The sequence below is a fragment of the Pongo pygmaeus genome, chromosome 6 (assembly GCF_028885625.2).
Source record: "Pongo pygmaeus isolate AG05252 chromosome 6, NHGRI_mPonPyg2-v2.0_pri, whole genome shotgun sequence".
In the NCBI taxonomy this organism is placed as follows: domain Eukaryota; kingdom Metazoa; phylum Chordata; class Mammalia; order Primates; family Hominidae; genus Pongo; species Pongo pygmaeus.
The window spans coordinates 12,180,328-12,202,072 of NC_072379.2; the positions used below are offsets into that span (position 1 = coordinate 12,180,328).

General features: G+C 42.9%; 1 non-coding gene and 1 pseudogene across 1 annotated transcript; one reads left to right on the forward strand and one right to left on the reverse strand.

The window, feature by feature from the left end:
* LOC129040873 (rab5 GDP/GTP exchange factor-like) overlaps positions 1-21,745 on the forward strand; it is a 99,231-nt pseudogene that overhangs the window by 54,017 nt on the left and 23,469 nt on the right.
* Positions 6,161-6,259, reverse strand: LOC129041880 (small nucleolar RNA U13). The gene has a single exon (XR_008503996.1). It is a non-coding gene; the product is annotated as a small nucleolar RNA U13 (small nucleolar RNA).

The following is a 21,745-nucleotide window of genomic DNA, read 5'->3' on the forward strand; positions in this document are numbered from 1 at the left end:
GGAGGCTGAGGCAGGAGAATCGCTTGAATCCAAGAGGAGGAGGTTGCAGTGAGCCGACATCACACCACTGCACTCTAGCCTGGCGACAGAGTGAGACTCCATCTCAAAAAAAGAAAAAAAAATACAAAAATTAGCTGGGTGTGGTGACACTCACATGTAATTGCAGCTAGTTGGAGACTGAGCCAGGAGAATTGCTTGAACCTAGGAGAGAGAGGTTGGAGTGAGCTGAGTTCTTGCCACTGCACTCCGGCTTGGGCAACAGAGCAGTATTCTGTCTCAAAAAAAAAAAAAAAATCAAATAAAACATACCTTTTTAAAAAATTATTTTTAGGAAATCATTGGGATATGGGGAACTTAAATTCCTTATAAACATTGGAGAGCATAGTTCAAAATCAGGAGGCTTAGAATGTGGTCAAAGACCAAGTGGTAGTTCATACTTTCTGAAAGCGCTTACTGCCTGTTACAACATCCTTACCTCTCTTGTGTAAATGTCCCATTTTCCTTTCAGTGTGTTTATCTGAAGAGGGGAAAGAATTGTCTGCCCAGCCGGTGGGATAGTGTAGTGCATGTTTCCCTTGTCTCTTCATTGTATGCTTTGTTGTCTTCATCATGCTATTAATACTTTGGATGCATTCTTTCACTTTGATCAGTATGACTCACCAACGAAATGGTGGGTAAATAATTGTGAGTCTTCACATAAACACATTAACCTTTGCCTTTTTGTCAAGTAAAAGGGGATTTGGAAAGGTTGTCTAACATTTATAAGTCATCTAACATTTCAGTGCTTCTATTGATTGTTATTCTATTTGTTGACTAGTTTTATAAACTCCAGCAGTCTTTGAGAAGCCTAGTGGTGCCATTTCAGTGTTCATGATTGAATATATAGATCAAAGCATGGTAGATTTTGGCAAAGAAAATACTAATAGAACAACTTTTATTTCAGTAGGAATATCTTTTAGATAATGTAGTTTTGTCTACTCATACTTCCTACTTGTAAAACAGATTTAGTTTACTTTAAGGAAAGTTGTCCAATCATTCAAACATCAAATGATTTAAATTCAAGTTTAACCTTGATGAAACATAATTTAAATAACCTTAGGTAAGATACTTAAAGTAATTCCATGCATGGATCTTTTATGTCATGAAACTTTCTATGTTTAATTTTCCCAGCAGAAATTCAGGAAGCAAAAGCCAGTCCTTCCATAAACCGGTGAACTAGCATTGAAACGGATAGAGTGTCTAAGGAGTTCATAGACTTTCTCAAGACCTTCCACAAGACAGGCCAAGAAATCTATAAACAGACCAAGGTGTTTTTGGAAGGGATGCATTACAAAAGGGTAGGTTGAGAATAACCACATAGAAACATAGAGTTTTGGTTTGAGAAAAGGTCTTAGAGATAATATAGTGCAACCTTGTCATTTTATACCGGAGAAAATCAAGACCAAGAGATGTTAAATTACGTACCTAAGAAAAGCCTCTGAATCAAGCTAAAACCCAACTCTCAGGTTAGTACTTATCCACTGCAACTCAGTGGTGTTTGGATCATCTTTGTGTAGAAATTCTGACCTTGAAGCCACTTGAATTATGTGCTTTTAGTAACAGGCCTTTTTGACTTGTGACCTTGTAAATAGTATAAACTGCCATAGTAGACCTTTAACTCTGTGCGACCATTGTTAGGCCAGTGGCAGTAATTTTAAGGGTTGTTGTTGTTGAATTCTGTTTTGTTCTTTGTATTTTGATTTTGAATTTTTTCATTCAGTTAGAGAAAGGACAGAATTTAGACAATGAAAGGGACTTTAGCAACTATGGAGTTTCAGTCCCTTTATTTTATAGATGAGGAAGTTGAGAGCCAAAGAGAATAAGTGACTTGTCCAAGGTTACACAGCTAGATTTTGCCAGTGTCAAGTAGTTGTGACTTCCACACCTGTTTCTTTTATCCATAATTTCTGACCCATAATTTCAGTGGCAATAATTCATAAGACTGCCTGTAAAGGAATTCATTTTGTAAATAGGGATTAATTCTGTTGTAACATTCTATAACCATTAAACTCAGAATTAGCTCCAAAAGTTCCTTCTATGCAGTAAGGAAGTCTTAGAAAGAAAAAGGAAATTAGAAAAGCAGCAGGGTGTTTAACTGTTTAGCTATATTCTAGCTGGGGTCAGTAATCACTAGGCTAATAAGCAGTGGACTTGTGTTGAAATAATTTTTAGATATTGAATTCAGTTTGTAAAGGAGAAAAGCTTGCTTTCTCGCCCTTCAGAAATGTAATTAGACTGTGTAAGTAACTAGCTGTCTTTCTCTAGGTATTTTTTCTCTCTAGAGTAAAACATTTGGGGTTAAAACAAGTGAGCTGTTATTGATTTTTTTTTTTTAAGTTAGGAACCATGATAGATATCCTTAATATGGAAAAATTCAGAGTTCATGTGACATACGTCTTTCATTTTTATCAGAACTAAAAACTGAGGTTTTGTATTTATTCTTGAGTCCACATGAAATGTTGACGGGATAGCTATACTAACTTAGAATATGTATATTGTAGTACTTAAGCATATATGCTGTATAATAATATGTTTTAGAAAATTGCTTAACTTGGATTTGATGTTTTTCTTTTGCTCAGAATTGTGATGTGTTCTTGTTCTGTAGTAATGTAGTAGACTTCTAAATTAGTGTACTAAAGTAAAGAGGTAATTAACTAGTACAAATATCACCATGCCTATTTGTAAGGCATCACTAGTTTGTATCAGAGACCTGGATATGGCCTCAGATTTCTCTTGTTTGAAGAGCCACTAAGCCACCTATTTTCCATTTCTACACTATGTGTTTCATGGTTAGGTGGCCAAGTCCTGTGCATGTATATCAGGTATCTTTAGTGTCCAGCATGAAGTCTGCACATACTGTATATGAAAGAGATGTTTTAAACTGAATGTCCCTGGAGAAGCCCTTTTGGCCTTTGGCTGCAAGTTAACGTCCTTTCAAATAAGAAAATAAACACTCTTTACACCTGAACCAGCCTAACTAACTTCAGATCGGTAATCATATAAATTTCTTGGGGCAGTTCCGCTGACGTTGTGAAGAATGTGGTAGTATAAAATAGCCTTTGTACTCAATTTATCACAACTGCTTAAAAACTTTAAATTCATGTTATTCCCACCAACTAAACTTTCTAGATGGTATCCTAAGGGCCTGTGCAATATGAGAATTCATTCTTACCTGTTTAAAAACTGCCCAGGCAGCCTTGCCATAAATGGATAATTGTTCCTACTGCATCCCACAGTATTATACTTTCTAAAATTTCTGAGATCCAGAAGAGTGATCCGCTCTTGCCCACATCTTTTCCCACATCATTTCTGTTTTCTCCAATCCCTGTATATGCTGGCAGTGAGCAGCCTTTTCAGCATATGGGTCAACTCCAGAAAAATCTTTTCCGAACTGCATTAAATTTTTTTTTTTTTGAGACGGAGTCTCGCTCTGTTGCCCAGGCTGGAGTGCAGTGGCGTGATCTCAGCTCACTGCAAGCTCCGCCTCCCAGGTTCACGCCATTGTCCTGCCTCAGCCTCCCGAGTAGCTGGGACTACAGGCACCCGCTACCACGCCTGGCTAATTTTTTTGTATTTTTAGTAGAGATGGGGTTTCACCATGTTAGCCAGGATGGTCTCCATCTCCTGGCGTTGTGATCCGCCCACCTCGGCCACCCAAAGTGCTGGGATTACAGGCGTGAGCCGCCGCGCCCGGCCTGCCTTAAAATTTTTAAGCCATTTTATCTTTATCAAGAAACACTTTATCTACACTTAGATGTTTTCTGTTTTTAGAATTTAAATTTCAGCACCTACATAATTTTCATACCCACTACGGTATTTCCGTGTAATGCTTTACTATGCAACACATCTCTCTTTTTTTCTTTCCTTTCCTTCCTTCCTTTCTTTTTTTGAAGCAGGGTGTTACTCTGTCTCCTAGACTGGAGCCCAGTGGCACAGTCACAGCTCACCACAGGCTTGACCTCCCAGACTCAAGTGATCCTCCTGCCTTAGTCTCCTGAGTAGCTGGGACTATAGGCGCACACCACCATGTCTGGCTGATTTTTTTAGTTTTTGTAGAGATGGGATCTCCCTATGTTGCCCAGGCTAGTCTTGAACTCCTGAATTACAAGTGATCCTCCCAACTTGGCCTCCCAAAGAGCTGAGATTACAGGTGTGAGCCACTGCACCCAGTGCTATTCAGCAAATATTGTTGTTTGCTAATACTTTTCTGAAGCTTGTTTATTTTGCTCTGTTTTCTTTCTTGCTATTCTTAGTAGCTATTTAATGTTAAAACATGTATACTCTTATAGTATCTCTATAGGTCCTTTAAACAAGATATTTCCATTGCAAATGAGACAGGCAGCTATGTCATTAACACAAAATCCTTTTATGTTGAACATATGATTGTCACCAGCTACTTTTCTGTTCTTACAAATCATCATAGCAAGAATTTAAATTGATGAGCCAAATTAATAAAGCTTAATTTTTAAATTTTTAAATTTTAAAACCTAATATGTACAACATAACTTGAATAATAATAATTATTATTATTAAAATGGGCTGGAGTGCCCATTTTTTGGGTTTCTCTTATTTTTATTTTTTTAATTTTTATTAATCCCTTAATACTCCCTTCAGGGCAATCAATTCAGTTTCTACAACAAGACTTCTTAGTAGTCATTCTGAATAAGCTCTTTTTTCTCAGGAAGCAGTTAAGCACAACATAACACCTTTTGCTTGTTTCATTGTTCTTTTTCTAGCCAGTCCTTCTGTAAAAATCTGATACTGAGCTTGGCACGGTGGCTCATGCCTGTAATCCTAGCACTTTGGGAGGCCAAGGTGGGTGGATCGCCTGAGGTCAGGAGTTCGAGACCAGCCTTGCCAGAATTGTGAAACCCTGTCTCTACTAAAAATACAAAAAATTAGCTGGGTGTGGTGGCAGGCGCCTGTCATCCTAGCTACTAGGCAGGCTGAGGCAGGAGAATCACTTGAACCTGGGAGGCGAAGGTTGCAGGTAGCCGAGATTGCGCCATTGCACTCCAGCCTTGGCAACAGGAGCAAAAAAACTCTGTCTCAAAAAAAAAAAAAGTGATACTGATTATATATTATGTACTTAAAGCCTTGTACCTGAATGAGGACAAAAAATATACAGTTTAAGACATGACTGTATCTTCATTTCCATGATCTTTCCCAGAATAAGTAGAAAGATAAGTGTCCTTCTATATTTTAAAATGACTTCATTATTCTAAACTATATATTTATGCAAGGAGTAATTTGCCCTGCTGTGTAATTAATGTAAGAAGAACAGAAGTATGTATCCAAAACAAAGCAACTTTAACCAGCAAATAGGCTTTAATTATTGTGAGAACTTCAGCAGGGGTAGCAACCCAGGACCTAATTTTAAAACTAGAAGCAGTGAGGATGAGAGGTGAGGCAGTGGAAATATCTCTGAGCTCTCAGAATCTGTAAGTCATAAGGAAAAAAAGTAGATAAAAGATGTATTTGCTAATTATGCTGAAGGAATAAAAATAATTAAAAACATTTCATAGAAGCATATAGTGATAGGCGAGGGGAAACTTAAATCATCATCCCGGGGCAGCCACGGCGGCTCTATGCGTGAGGCTGGTGCCACGCGGTCTCCCGGTGTTGGCATTGTCTCCAGGCCTTCTCCTCAGTTCTGCACACAGCTACAAAACAAAAGAACAGTTGCCAGCACTTGGAAGAGGATGTGGATCCAAACCAAATGGGGGACAGATACTCCCTCTATGGACGAGATACTCATGGAAGAAGTCAAGTTAGAAGAGCAGCTGAAGGAGGCTGTGGAAGAAGATAAGCAAGCACTGGGAGATACTGAGGGCTCGCAGCAGATCAGCCAAAAATTGGTGGAGGAGGGAAATATGTATAGCATTCAGGGCTTCTGCAAGGACTCGTTAGAGGTTGCAGATGTTTTGGAGAAGGCAACACAGTGTGTTCCAGAAGAAGAAATTAAAGACAATAACCCTCACCTGAAGAACCTCTCTCTGTGAGACTCTCACAATGAGTGAAGTCCGGATTCAGGAAGTGTTCAGCAAGCACTGCCAAGATGAACTCTGTCACAGCAAGTTCCACCCTTATGAGCGTGAGGGTCTTTTTTTGTCTTTGTTCACATCCGACGGGCAATGTGCCAGTGTTGTAACAAGGTTTGAGTGAGGCATATCTCACATGTGAAAACCTAGTCATCACACTCCCAGTGCTTTGGGAGGCTGAGGCAGGCGGATCACTTGAGGTCAAGAGTTACAGACCAGCCTGGCCCACATGGCGAAACTCTTTGTCTACTAAAGATACAAAAATTAGCCAGGCGTGGTGGCATACGCCTGTAGTCCCAGCTACTCAGGAGACTGAGGCAGGGGAATTGCTTTAACCTGGGAGGCGGAGGTTTCAGTGAGCCAAGTTTGCACCACTGCACTCCAGCCTGGGCAACAGAGTGAGACTCCGTCTCAAAAAAAAAAAAAGAAATACTTTGCAGGTCAGTATAAACACTTAAAATATCATTTGAATTACAGTGTTACATTATTTATTATAGAAAAACAAGGAAACAAATATACCATATGATTTTTTTGTGAGGGGGTAAAAAGCAAGAATTTGTGAAGCGGGGATGTTTCTAAATCCAGCAGAGTTTTTAATACATTCTAAAATGAAAGTCATCACACCTAGATGAGATTTGGGTAAAAAATGAAAATACAGAACAGTGATATCAGCCAGAGATTTCAGAAATAGATTTAATTTCTCAGGAGCAAGTTACATGACACCTGGGAGGACGAGGGGGAACAAGGTTGTGCTTTACTAACTGCTGATGGTAATGACAGATACACTTGTATAGAGTTTTAGTTCTGTGTTTCATACCATGCACCTTACATTCCAGCCAAATTAAAGAGCTTGACATGAAAAAATTGAGAAGAAAGTAGATTAGGATATGAGCTGGGTATGGTGGCTCATGCCTATAATCCCATCACTTTGGGAGGCCGAGGCAGCCAGATGAGTTGAGGCTAGGAGTTCCAGACCAGCCTGGTCAACATGGGGAAACTCCATCACTACTAAAAATACAAAAGTTATCTGAGCATTGTAGCAGGTGCCTGTAATCCCAGCTACTCAGGAGGCTGAGGCAGGAGAATCACTTGAACTGGGAGGTGGAGGTTGCACTGAGCCAAGATCACACCATTGTACTCCAGCCTGAGTGACAGAGCGAGACTGTCTCAAAAAAAAAAAAAAAAAAAAATTAGCTGGGCATGATGGTTCATGCCTGTAATTCCAGCTACTTGGGAGGCCGAGGCAGGAGAATCGCTTGAACCAGGGAGGCAGAGGTTACAATGAGATCACACCACTGCAGCCTGCGTGAGAGAGCGAGACTCCGTCTTGGGGGAAAAAAAAAGAAAAGAAAAGAAAAGAAAAAAAAATATATATATATATATATGAACAGTACCTTTGGATACGTATTTCAGCTGTAGAGAGGAGCAAAAATTGAACTATCAAAAAATTGTTTTACCTGGGCATAGTGGCTCACACCTGTAATCCCAGCACTTCTAGAGGTCAAGGCAGGAGGACCAGTTAAGCCCAGGAGTTTGAGACAAGACTGGGCAACATAGTGAGACCTTGTTTCTATATATTAAAAAACAAATAAAAAGAGAAATAAAATTAAAAACTTACAAAAAATTTGTTTGTTTGTTTGTTTTGTTTGTTTGTTTTTGAGACAGAGTATTGCTCTGCCACCCAGGCTGGAGTGCAATGGCGTGATCTTGGCTGACTGCAACCTCCACCTCCCGGGTTCAAGCGATTCTCCTGCCTCAGCCTCCCGAGTAGCTGGATTACAGGTGTGCAGTAGCACGCCCAGCTAATTTTTGTATTTTTAGTAGAGACGAGGTTTTGCCATGTTGGCCAGGCGGGTCTTGAACTCCTGACCTAAGGTGATCCACCCGCCTCGGCCTCCCAAAGTGCTGGGATTACAGGTGTGAGGCACTGCGCCTGGCCAAAAGAATTGTTTTTAATGACCAGATAAAAGGCTTAATAGTATTAACTTTTTAAAAATCTGTGCAATAAAAAACATGGGAAGTCATGAATATAAATAAGAGCTTAGTACAGTGAAATATCTAAACTTTACTAAAGGTAAAAGGGATCAATTTTAATTCAACCAAATGGCATGTATATGGGTAACTAGTTGACAGTGATTAGGGCTGCAGTCAAGGTGATCACAAAGTGCCATGAGTGCTTGGCCATTTTCACTGAGGGAATGAGGTGACTGCCTCTGACCCCATATCCTGCCATCCTTTTAGAGTTAAGCCAGACGGTCAGACTGCTGTGGGCTTCCACAGGATGTATCGGCGCTTGGCGTGTGATGTCAATGGCCTGTGTAGATGAGGTCTGTGACAGCCAGTCCTGGGGGTTTGTTCTCAGCCTTATTCGTGCTCTTCTACTGTGACATCCTTGTGAGAACCCTTGAGAGAAATTTCTGATTTTGGTGTCAGAATTTCACCTGAAGAATTTGTTTGCTTTCATCTTTTGAACCCTGAATTATGTAACTGTTTTCATCTTAGTGATGGTTGCTAAAAAGTTTAGTTAGAGACAGATGTATGGGCTGACTCTTGACTAATTTAGACATATTCCAGGAGAACATTTCTGTCTTGTCATCTGTGGCTCTGCTTTAGGCCTCTCTCCATGTGTGATTTTTTTTTTTTTGATATGGAGTCTCACTCTGTCGCCCAGGCTGGAGTGCAGTGGTGCAGTCTTGGCTCACTGCAAGCTCCGCCTCCCAGGTTCACACCATTCTCCTGCCTCAGCCTCCTGAGTAGCTCGGACTACAGGCGCCCGCCACCACGCCCGGATAATTTTGTTTTTGTATTTTTAGTGTAGACGGAGTTTCACCATGTTAGCCAGGATGGTCTCCATCTCCTGACCTCGTGATCTGCCCGCCTTGGCTTCCCAAAGTGTTGGGATTACAGCGTGAGCCACTATGCCCAGCCTAAAATTTTTTAAAAAATTTTAAAATATCATAATCTGTCTATCTATATATATATATCTATATCTATCTATCTATCTATCTTTACTGGAGGTGGGTTCTCACTATGTTGCCCAGGCTGGTCTTGAACTCCTAGGCTCAGTCGATCCTCTAGCTGCAGCCTCCCAGAGCACTGGGATTACAGTTATTTGTTATTCTTTTTATTTTCTAGTCTGTTGTGCTGAACTGCATTTATCTTTTAAATAGACTTTAAATATTCTTTGGCAGAAAGTGGGGAATAAATACGTATATTCTGCGTGTAAAATCAGTAAAATCAAATACAAATTATCAAGCCCAATGTTGTAAGGGCCATAGGGAAATAAGCGCATACACATGGTTAATGACAGTGTGCACTGAGTTTCTGAGGAGTGTGGCTAGCAATAGATACTTAGCACTATAACGTTGTTTATTATTATTAAGTGGTTAATGCCACTTTTGGAAATGTATCACAGAGAAGTCACCCAAAAGAAGATAGTCCTTACAAAATTATTTATAGCTATGATGCACAACAGTGAAAGAGTGGAAGCAACCCAAATGCACAGTGGCAGAGGAGAGTGGAATAAGTCAGTTAATATAATGGAATGTTATAAAGCCACCAAAAATGTTCAGTGGGTTAGATAAATAGAAGTGTCTGTAAAATACGTAAATTATCAAAACATGCATTAAATCTATTTAAGAATATGTAGATATAGCAAAAAGAATGAGATGGTCATGGTGAGACTGCTAGGTAGGAAAGGGTCCCTGGAAAAACTGCAACCGGCCTGTGTAGTGGGGTGGAGCTCCCCGGAAAAACTCCAACCGGCCTGTGCACTGGGGTGGAACTTCAGGAAGTTTGCGCCATTGATAGCGGGGAGGAGCCTGGCACCTCTTCTTACTGTGTAAAACCCAGGATCCTAGCTGCTGGCGGAAAGCACTGTAGCAGGGACTCTGGCCTTGTGAGAGTCCCAATAAAACCCTGTCTTACTCACTATTCAAACCGTCTGCGAGCCTAAGTTTTTGTGGCCTTGAGACGAACAAGGACCCCGTCTTTAGCTGAGCTAAGGAAAAATCCTGCAACACTGGATATTGGAAATAATATTAATGGATAGGTTTTACTCTCCTGAAGGATTAATATAATTTGTGAGTACTTTTAGGCTTACTGCCAGTACAAGGAGTGGCTTACTTACTACCAGTACAAGGAGTATATATACTCTCTTGAGCTTTTCTGTCTGTTTGGCTATTTCATTGCCTACAGAAAGAGTTGAGAAGATAATGGATCAGATTGAAAAGTACATCATGACTCATCTCTATAAATACGTGTTCTGTCCAGAACCCCAGTGAGCCTGGAAGACTGGGTGCTATGGGAAATGTCATCAATCCAATGCTAGTGAAAGATGTGACTGGAGAATGCTGAAAAATGCGCACCCCTGGGAGGAATGAGGAAAGATGACATCCACTGACTTGTTATTTTTTTGAGAGGGAGTCTTGCTCTGTTGCCCAGGCTGGAGTGTGGTGGCACGATCTCGGCTCACTGATGATGAGAAGAAAGATCTTGCCAAGAGGATCAGGTAGTTACTTATTTTGTTTTGCTTTATACTTACTACCTACTAATGGAAGAACACATTGGGGGAAATAAGGCACCTGAGTTTCAAACCTTAAGAGAAAGCAACAGCTCATGTTTCTGCTTCCTTAGAGTGGAAGCTGCTCTGTGGTGTCAGAAAGACGAGGAATGTGGTGACCTCACCAATCCATCTCCCTCAAGGCAGCTTTTGGTAAGTTGTGTTTGGTGTTTGAGATTGTTTTCAATTTCTGAAATCTCCAAGGAATAGGGGGACTGTGTTCTTGGTCCATTAACATTTCCTCAAGCAGGAAGCTGTGAATATCTGTATCAAGGCAGGGGATGTCGGCTGGGCCTGGTGGCTCACACCTGTAATCCCAGCACTTTGGGAGGCTGAGGTGGGTGGATCACTTGAGGCTAGGAGTTCAAGAGTAGCCTGGGCAACATGGTAAAACCCCATCTCTACTAAAAATACAAAAATTATCCAGGCGTGTTGGCGCACGCTTGTGATCCCAGCTGTTTGGGAGGCTAAGGCACGAGAATGGCTTGAATCCAGGAGGCGGAGGTTGCAGTGAGCCGAGATCGTGCCACCACACTCCAGCCTGGGCAACAGAGCAAGTCTCCTTCTCAAAAAAATAACAAGTCAGTGGATGTCATCTTTCCTTATTCCTCTCAGGGGTGCGCATTTTTCAGCATTCCCCAGTCACATCTTTCACTAGCGTTGGATTGATGACATTTCCCACAGCACCCAGTCTTCCAGGCTCGCTGGGGTGAGCCCCAGCACTCTGTAGTCCAGTTGCAGTGGACACTGAGGAAGAGACCACCCAAGTGTGGGAACAGGGCCAAGGCTGAGCTGATGAGTTGTTTTAAGAGGAGAGGGGACTCGGAGTCCCAGGTTCCAGCAAGGGGCTGGTACTTGCTAGATCTGTATTGGAAGTTTCACAGCTGAAGTGAGGAGTTGATACTGGGCAGGTTGGAGATGTGGAGCCCAAGGTCAGGAGCCAGAAGTAACCAGAGGGGCGCTGGACCAAGATGCAGAATGAAAGCAGTAACCAAGCAAGAGGGGAGGCCTGCAGCAGGGTACTTGGAGTGCAGTTAGGGTGGGACCAGGAAACACACAGTGATTCAGCCATGGTGATCCTGCCCGTGGCTTCTTACAGAAGCTGCAGTGTGCCTCAGAAATTGAGGGCTGAGGCCAGGTGTGGTGGTACACGCCTGTAATCCCAGCACTTTGGGAGGCCAAGGCAGGCAGATTACCTGAGGTCAGGAGTTCAAGACCAGCCTGGCCAACAGGGTGAAACCCCGTCTCTAGTAAAAGTACAAAAATTAGCTGAGCTTGATTGTGGACGTCTGTAGTCCTGGCTACTCGGGAGGCTGAGGTAGGAGAATTGCTTCAGCCTGTGAGGCAGAGGCTGCAGTGAGCCAAGATCGTGCCACTGTACTCCATCCTGCGCAACAGAGTGAGACTCCATCCCCCCCAAAAAAAGAAGTTGAGGACTGAGTGTAAAAGGACATTAACACAGTAGACAGTGAGAGGACAGGCAGCAGCCAATTCTCAAATGGTCACTTTCAAATACCGAGTGCATTTCAGTCTTGGTAGCACTGCATAACGTCACTTCAGTCAGCAAGATGACCTTCCATTCTTGTGATAAGTACAGAAGAGAAGTCTCATTTTAGGACCCTAGCTGCTTTGTCACGTCATTTGACCTTCTAGTACTTGGAAGGGTGATGTATGTGGGCCTGGGATTGTCTGAGTGGTCAATGATGCCTCAAGCTTTCCCTAAACTGAAGGAGGTGACAAAACGAATGGTCACAGTTCGTCCTTGGAGTGCTTGTTTACTGTCTCTCTCCCTTTAGAGCCCTGCACTGGGTTACGTCTCAGATGTTGTGTGTCCCTGTTAATGAAGACATCCCAGAAGTGTCTGATATGGTGGCGAAGGCTATCATAGGTCAGTGAAACCAAGAGCCTTTTTATTGGGATGTTTTCCCCTTAAAATTAACATTTCACTGTAATATTAGTCTATACCTTTGTAAAATGCAGATTGTTGAGGATACATTGGAATGTAGTAAAAGTGATTTGTAAGATTGTTAGTTTTATGAATTTCATGGCATTCAGAAGAGCAAGTTAACTCTTTTCCCCCTTTATTTTCAGGGATTATGGTCTCGTTTCTTGGGCATTGAATTAAACTAAGGTCAAGGACAGATAGAATAATTTTTTTTATTTTTTTATGTAGTTTTTTTATTCAGCTGACTGTTCCCATGATAGAACAAATTTCTTAAGACTCAGTTGCATTTATATATTCAAAATAATTTTGGAGAGAGGAAGGGAACTGGTAAGGCAAGGTAATCCCCACGCTGGAGTAACATGTTAAAATGATGCCTCTGACTGGTTGTTAGAGAAGCGCTGTGAGTTATTTTTCTGGCTTAATCAGGAAATAAATGAAGTGCCCCAGGTTGATGTGGCGCTGCCATTCTAGACAGGTCCAGCCTCTTAATAAGGTTTGTTTCTCAACCTTATTGGGTCAAACCCAATTAAGAGGTCCAGCCTCTTAATAAGGTTTGACCCAGCAAGAGTGCAACACAACGTTTCAATTAAAAAAATCTTAACAGAGAGATGTTCAACTTTGGCCAGTGTCTCCTCTATTAGAAAGAGGCCTTGGAAAGGCTTGTTCATGTAGACATTGTTAATGAAATTCTACTGGAAAGGAAGTGGGTTAACTGATACTAGTAGTGTTGGAGGCTGGCCATCGAGTAGGCTCCTTTTGTTACAGGAACCAGAGACTCACTCAAGCTACAGGAAGAAATGGAGATTTGCTTAAGGTAGTATCAGGGTTATAAAGAATCTGGTGGAGTCTTTCAGGACCCTAGCCCCACGGGTCTTCTAGGGAGTGGGCTATCTTACTGCCTCTACACAGAAGAAGGTCTGCTCCAGGCGTTCTGTGCTGATGTGATTTTTCCACTGTCTCGGGTTCTGCTTCTCTTTGTGTATCTTCCCATGTCAGCTCCTGTTGTTAAGTAAATTACTGGTTTCTGTAATTTCCTGTGCAAGTTCTGGAGGTAGAATCCAAGTGGCCCAGGTCAATACTATTGTGTTTTCTTCTTGGAAGCTTTTCTGCTAGGCTATGGCATAGGTCGTGACTACTCCGCCCCCCGCACCTTTTGCTCGGGGACCCTCATAAGAGATTGAAGCTGGAGGCCTTCTAAAAGCCTGAATATGGACCTGGGACTTATTTTTTCCTGACTCTTACTAGAAAGTTCAAGATTGGCTGGTTTACGTTTAGTGTTCCATGGGAGTTTTGTCCCAGCCAATGTAGCCTTTACGACCTGTTGGTAATAGGGAAGTCCCCGGCCTTCCTGGCCTCTTTCACCCAGGTAGGGCATGGTTCACTGGGGCGTCAGCTGGTGGCAAGTGTTTGTGTGACCCATCAGTGGTGAAAGTGGAGGTGGGTGGCCCAAGGGATCAGGAAAGCGTAGCTGTGTTCCAAAAATAGTGAGGCTCAATAGGAGAGGCTGCCTGTCAAGTTACGCAGTGTGGGTCACATTCTTCTAGGGCTGAGAACTCATGTTCTGGGCTGACAAGTAACAAATATGAGGTCTGTTGAAGAGAACTGCATAAAATTTTGAGAGTCATCAAGTCCTCTGCCCTGAGGTCAAACACTCTTCAGGACTTCTGAAAGGAAGAGTGTGTTACCCCAGGAAGGGGACTAGAGAGTCCATCATCAGCATCTCTTAGCTCCAAGAGTTTAGGACAAGGAGAGTGTCAGGGCCTGTGGCTGATGGTGGAAGTTTCCCTTTCTCTCTGTTTTGTTTTTTTAATTTTTAATTTTTGTGTGTACATAATAGGTGTATATATTTATGAGTTCCATGCGCTATTGTGATCAAGGCAGGTAATGAGTCGTAATCACCTTAGGGGAAATGGGGTTCATCCTCTGAAGCATTTAGCTTTTATGTTACAGACAATCCAGTTATATCCTCTTAATTACTTTTAAATGTACAATTAAATTACTTTTGACTACAGTTTCCCCTCTGTGCTAGCAAATACTAGGTCTTATTCATTCTTTCTAACTTTTCTGGTGCCCCTTGGCCATCCGCACTATCCCCCCATGCACCTCACTACCTTTCCTAGCCTCTGGTAACCATCCTTCTGGTAAAACATCCTTCAGTTGTGTTAATTTTTTAGCTCTCACCAGTGAGTGAGAACATGCGATGGTTATCTTTCTGTGCTTGGCTTATTTCACTTAACATAATATCCTCCTGTTTCATCCATGTTGTTGCAGATGAGCTCAGGAGTTCAAGACCAGCCTGGGCAATATAGTGAGACCTCATCTCTACACATTTTTTTTTTTTTTAATTATTTGGGCATGGTGGTACACACCTGTAGTTCCAGCTACTCAGGAGGCTGAGGTTAGAGGATTGCTTGCACAGCCCAGAAAGTTGAAGCTACAGTGAGCTGTGGTCACACCACTGCACTCCAGTCTGAGTGACAGAGTGACTCTGTCTCAAAAAAAAAAAATTTACTTTTTGGCACACTAACTGAATTTCTAGACATCTATCCTAAGATAATATTCAACAACATATAAAATGCTCCATCCTGCTGAAGCATAAGACATGTCTCCATCCAATTATAAGTAAACAAAATGCAGCATGAGCCCTGCCTGCACCCACAGTCAGGAAAAGCAAGAGGCTTGTTTTGAATCCTCGCAGAATTTTGCATAAGTCTCTTGGTTTTAAAAACGATGACTTTTAAAATAATAAAGTAAAATAAAGCACAAACTCTGAGGCCAAAGTGATAGGATTTAAATCAGTGCTCTGCCACTTAGAAAAATTAAATTCTCTATTGTTTAGGTTGCACACCTGTAAAATGGGAGGAAGAAAATAATATTTGACTCATGTTTTTTAAAATTTGAGATGTTATTTATTTAATAAACAGCTGCTATCATTTGAGAACACTTGCTATTTAGGCACTTAGGAATTTTTCATTAGAAGGGATGTAAAGAAAGATGATGGGCATTTGTAATGCATTTAACATTCATCATTTGACTGCCTGACTGACCCCCAGAGCTGTGATTTTACTAATGAATTTTTCAGAAGTACCTTAGCTAGCAATGAGCCTAACCAGCCTCTCACTCTCACCATTCATTGCTCTTGTTCTTATCTGTTTCTCTACAAACTTGGTTACTCTCACAAAGTAATAAAAACTTGCATTTCTTTTCTTTCCTTTTTAGAGACAGGATCTTACTCTGTCACTCAGGCTGCAATGCAGTGGTGTGATCATGGCTCGCTGTGGCTTCAAACTCCTGGGCTCAAGCAATACTCCCGCCTCAGCCTCCCAAGTAGCTTGGACTACAGACGTACACCACCATGCAAAGCTAAATTTTTTATTTTTTTGTTGTAGAGATGGGATTGTGCTATGCTGCCCAGGATGATCTCAAACTCCTGTCCTCAAGTGATCCTCCTGCCTCAGCCTCCCAAAGTGCTGGGATTATAGGCAGCCATGGGCCACCTGTGTCCAGTCCGCTATTTTCTTTTTTTTATATAACAACTTTATTGAAATGTAGTTCACATACCATGCAATTTATTTATCAAAGTATGCAATTCAGTGGTTTTTAGAATATTCATGGAGCTGTGATCTATCACCACAATCCATTTTAGAAGCTTTCATTACCCTATAGAGAAATCCACTGTTCTTAGCCACTAGCTAAGAACATGGTGGGGAGTAAGCCACTAGCTTACTCCCCGCCATGCTTCTGTGTTCCCAGTAGGCAACCACTGATCTATTTTCTGTCACTATAGATGTGCCTAATCTGGACCTTCTATATAAATAGGATTGTGCAATATGTGATCGTTTGTGGCTGGCTTTTTTTTCCCTCTTAGCACAGTGTTTTCAGAGTTCCTTCCTGTCATAGCATGTGTCAGTATTTCGTTCCTTCTATGGCTTAGTAGTATTCCACGGTAGAGACACACCACATTTTGTTTATTCTTCAGTTGATGAACATTTGGGTTGTTTCCATGTATTGGCTATTATGAATAATGCTGCTATGAAGATTCATGTACAAGTATTTGTGTGGACATACATTTTTATTTCTCTGGGATATATATCTAGGAGAGAAATTGTTGCATTCTATGATACTGTACATTTAGCCTTTTGAGAAACTGTTTTCCAAAGTGGTTACACCAGTCAGGTGCAGTGACTCACACCTGTAATCCCAGCTACATGAGAGGCTGAGGTGGGAGGATCGCTTGAGCCTACGAGTAAAGGGAGACCAGCTTGGGCAAGATAGCAAGACCCTGTCTCGGTTTTTGAAAAATCAAATTAAAATGACAAGACAGATGCGGTGGCTCACGTCTGTAATCCCAGCACTTCGAAAGGCCGAGGCGGGTGGATAACTTGAGGTCAGGAGTTCAAAACCAGCCTGGCTGGCCATGGTGGCAGATGCCTGAAATCCCAGCTACTCGGGAGATTGAGGCAAGGAGAATTTTTTGAACCCAGGAAGTGGAGGTTGCAGTGAGTCAGGATCACACCACTGCATTCCAGCCAGGGCAAAAGAGTGAGACTCTGTCAGACAAAAAAAGTAAAAATATAAATAAATAAATAAAATGACAAGAAAAGAAACACCCAAAGTAGTTAAACCATTTTGTGTTCCCACCAGTAATGTATGTGGGTTCCAATTTCTCCACATTTTCACCAACATTTCTTTTTTTGAGACATGATCTCTCTGTGTCACTTAGGCAGGAGTGCAGTGGTGTGAACATGGCTCACTGCAGCCTCGAACCCCCAGACACTCATGATCCTTTTATTTCAACCTCTTGAGAAGTTGGGACTACAGTCAAACTCCACCACACTCAGCTAATTGCTTTTATTTTTAGTAGAGACAGGGTTTCACTATGTCGCCCAGGCTGGTTTCTAACTCCTGGACCCAAGTGATCCACCTGCCTTGGCCTCCCACACTGCTGGGATTATAGGTGGGAACCACCATGCCTGGTCCTCTCTCTCTTTTCTCTCTTCCCTTTCTTTCTTGGTAGAGGGAAATATGTCATGTACCAGCTATCCATCCAATGACTGCCCATCACTTCCAAATTCACCCTTCACTGCCTGATCTGCAAACATAGAGGTGGGTTCCTTAAATGCTTGCTCTGTCAGCTGGTACATGATTAAATGTTGTCAGTACATAGTACTAGAGGGACCTTGTAAGAGGCTTTTCTTTCTGGTTGTTGTGTGCAAATCTCCACAGGCACTGAGCTTCTCCAGCACCGGGCTGCTGCCCTGCACGGTGCTCAGCAGCACCCAGTGACCAGCAGTTTCTCTGCACCTGCCTGGGTGGATTTGTAGTGAGACAACTGTTCATTAATAGCTTAATCTAGCACCCCAGAGGGTGAATTTTCAGCACATTCCAGAGGGCAGATTGCTAGCATGTTCGACCATGTGGTAATGCAGCAATTCTGCTATTGAATTACCTGTGACTGTGCCTTCTCCAAGGGGGTGCTGGATCTCAGCCCTAGTGGGGAGTCTTTTCCTTGATCACGGTATCTCAGCGTTGGGACAGTAGGGACAGTTACTGCTTGTTATATCAGCTGGTCCTATACTCTTTTTTTTTGGAGGCAGGGTCTCCCTCTGTTGCCCAAGCTAAAGTGCAGTGGCGTAATCATGGTTCACTGCAGCCTTGACCGCCTGGGCTAGAGCAATCCTCCCACCTCAGTCTCCTAAGTACCTAGGACTATAGGTGTGTGCCACCACACCCAAATTTTTTTTTTTTATTAGTTTGTTTGTTTGTTTGGGTAGAGACAGGGTCTCACTGTGTTTCCCAGGCTGGTCTCAAACTCTTGGCCTCAAGGAATCTTCCTGCCTTGGCTTCCCAAATTGCTGAAATTATAAACATGTGCCACCATGCCTGGCCTCTGCTAGTCCTGTATTCTCTAGCGTTCTCTTTACTTTTTGGTAGCCAATCTCTGCTTATGCTGTTGCCCTGTTATAATTAATAATTTTTTATTTTAAATTTAACACTTTAAACTTTTGAGTGGTTTATGTCTCTTGTTAGAACTCTGAAAATACAGAATTGATGCTAGGAAGGGTCCCGGGAGATAGACCCAGACAACTGGGATTTGGGCATAGGTTTGGTTTTCCAAGGGGCAGTGCTGAGCTCCTTGCCAATGGGACATGGGATGCTGTTGATTTCCAGGACCTCACAATGACTCAAGCTACCACTTACTGTTGATTGTGATGAAATGCCAGCTGAGGCACATGCCTTGGGAGCTAAGTGGCTGCTGCACTTGACCACTATGAAGGCTGGTGTGGGAAGAATCCTTTTGGATGCACTTGAGCAGGGGCCTCTAATCCCTGGGTCACAGGCCTATACTGGGGCCACATGGCAGGAGGTGAGTAGAGGGTGTGCGAGCGAAGCTTCATCTGTATTTACAGCCGCTCCCCACGTTACCACCTGATCTCTGCCTCCTGTGAGATCAGTGGCAACATCAGATTCTCATGTGAGCACAAACCCTGTTGTGAACTGTGCATGCAAGGGATCTGTCCTGCTCTGTCCTTAGGAGAATCTAATGCCTGATGGTCTGTCACTGTCTCCCATCGCCCCCAGATGGGACCATCTAGTTGCAGGAAAAGAAGGTCAAGACTCCCACTCATTCTACATTATGGTGAGTTATATAATTATTTCATTATATGCTACCATGTAATAATAATAGAAATAAAGTGCACAATAAACATAATGTGCTTTATATATCCCAAAAGTGACCTTCGCTGCCCCCAGTCTATGGAAAAACTGTCTTTCACAAAACTGGTCCCTGCTCCCCCAAAAATTGGGGACCGCTGCACTTGAGCACTTACAGAGAGAAAAACAAAAAGCTCAAGTCTTTACCTCTCAGCGTAAGTCATGGTCTAAGATCCAGAGAGTGTCCATGATAGCCCAAACACAATTCCTTATTTCTTGTATCCACAGGGCTGATATTATTGGAAATCAAACACAAACTTAAATGTGTTGGTTGCTGAATTACAATGACAGTTGAATTCACTGTGTCACCAAGGTTCTCATGAGACTGTTAGGGCACTAATAAGTGAAGAATGGGATTTTTTTCTTTTTTTCTTTTCTTTTTTTTTTTTTTGAGGCAGTCTCCCTGTGTTGCCCAGGCTGGAGCACAGTGGTTTGATCTTGGCTCACTGCAGTCTCAACCTCTCAGGCTCAAGCTATGCTTCCTCCTCAGCCTCTGGGGTAGCTGGGACCACAGGTACGAGCCACCATGCCCAGCTAATTTTTGTGTTTTGTAGAGATGTGGTTTCATCACATTGCTCTGGCTGGTCTCAAACTCCTGGGCTCAAGCCATCCACCCACCTTGGACTTCTAAAGTTTTGAGATTACAGGCAGGAGCCACCATGCCCGGCCCTATTCTCTTTTACACTGGTTTATTGTGAGGGCCTCCAATTGTCTTCCTGACTATTAGGCTTGCTCACTTCGGCCTATTCACTGAAGCCAGAGGAATTCTCCTAAAAGGCAGATTTGGGTCAAAATAGTTCTTGATTAAAACCTGCTGGTGACTGCCCATTGCCTTTAAGTCCAAACTAATTTGGCCACAGAGCCTGGTAAGAGCTGGTCTCCGCTCACCTTCCCAGTTTTATCCTGCACCACCCTCCCCAAATCCCTACCCTCCAGCCACAAGGAATGTTAGTTTCCTTGGGGGACTTTACTGGTCCTTCAGGAGACCCTCTCCCTACCTCCATCATCACTCTTTCACTCTCATCTTTGCTCATTTTTAGCCTCAGCCAAGATGTCTCACCCCACTCTCTATGATGCAACAAGAAGCCCCTGGAGAACGTTTCAGTCCCACTCTGTACTTCTGTCATGTGCTCATCGTAGTCTGGTAAGCGTTGGCCTGTGATTCCTAGATTAGTCCATTTTGCATTGCTATAAGGAAACACCTCAGGCTGGGTAATTTATAAAGAAAAACAGTTTATTTGGCTCACAGTTCTGCAGACTATACAAGTAGCATGGTGCCAGGCTGGGAGCAGTGGCCCACACCTGTAATCCCAGCACTTTGGGACGCTGAAGCAGGAGGATTGCTTGAGCCCAGAAGTTTGAAACCAGCCTGGGAAACATGGTAAGATCTTGTCTCTGCTCAAAAAAAAAAAAAATAGCCATGTATGGTGGTGCACTGATGCATGCCTGTGGTTTCAGCTACTTGGGAGGCTAAGGTAAAAAGACCTCTTTAGCCCAGGATGTCAGGGTTGCAGTGAGCCATAATTACACCACTGCTCTCTAGCCTGAGTGTCAGAGTGAGACCCTGTCTCAGAAAAAAAAAAAAAAAAAGCATAGTACCAGCATCCGCTGGTGAGGACCTCAGGAGGCTTCCACCCATGGCGGAAGGTGAAGGAGGAGCCGGCATGTCACTTGTTGAGAAGAGCAAGGGAGAGGGGAGGAGGTGCCAGGCTCTTTAAACAACCAGCTCTCACGTGAACTAGTAGAGAGAGAACTCACTCATTACCTTGGGGAGGGCACCAAGCCATTCATGAGGGGTCTGCCCCCATGACCCACACACCTCCCACCAGGCACCACCTCCAACGTTAGGGATTCAATTTCAGCATGAGATTTGGAGGAGACAGACTTTCAAACTCTATCAATTTCCTGCTACTCTATAAGCTCTGTGAGGGCAGAAACTTTTTTTTTTTGGATACGGAGTTTCACTCTCATTGCCCAGGCTGGAGTGCAGTGCCACGACCTCAGCTCATTGCAACCTCCGTCTCCTGGGTTCAAGTGATTCTCCTGCCTCAGCCTCCCGAGTAGCTGTAGCTGGGATTACAGACATGCACAACCATGCCCCGCTAATTTTTGTACTTTTAATAGAGACAGGGTTTCACTGTGTTCGTCAGGCTGGTCTCAAACTCCTGACTTCAGGTGATTCACTGGCCTCAGCTTCCCAAAGTGCTGGGATTACAGGCGTGAGCCACCACGCCCGGCCAAGGGCAGAAACTCTTATACCTTGTTCACTGCTGTTTCCTGGGCACCTATTATAGTGCCTGGTATATAGTAGAAGCTCAAGAAGTGTTTGTTAGGGCCTGATGTGTTGGTGCAAGCCTGTAATCCCAGCTCTTTGGGAGGTGGGGGCCAGAGGATTGCTTGTGCCCAGGAGTTCAAGGCCAGCCTGGGCAACATAGTGAGGCCCTG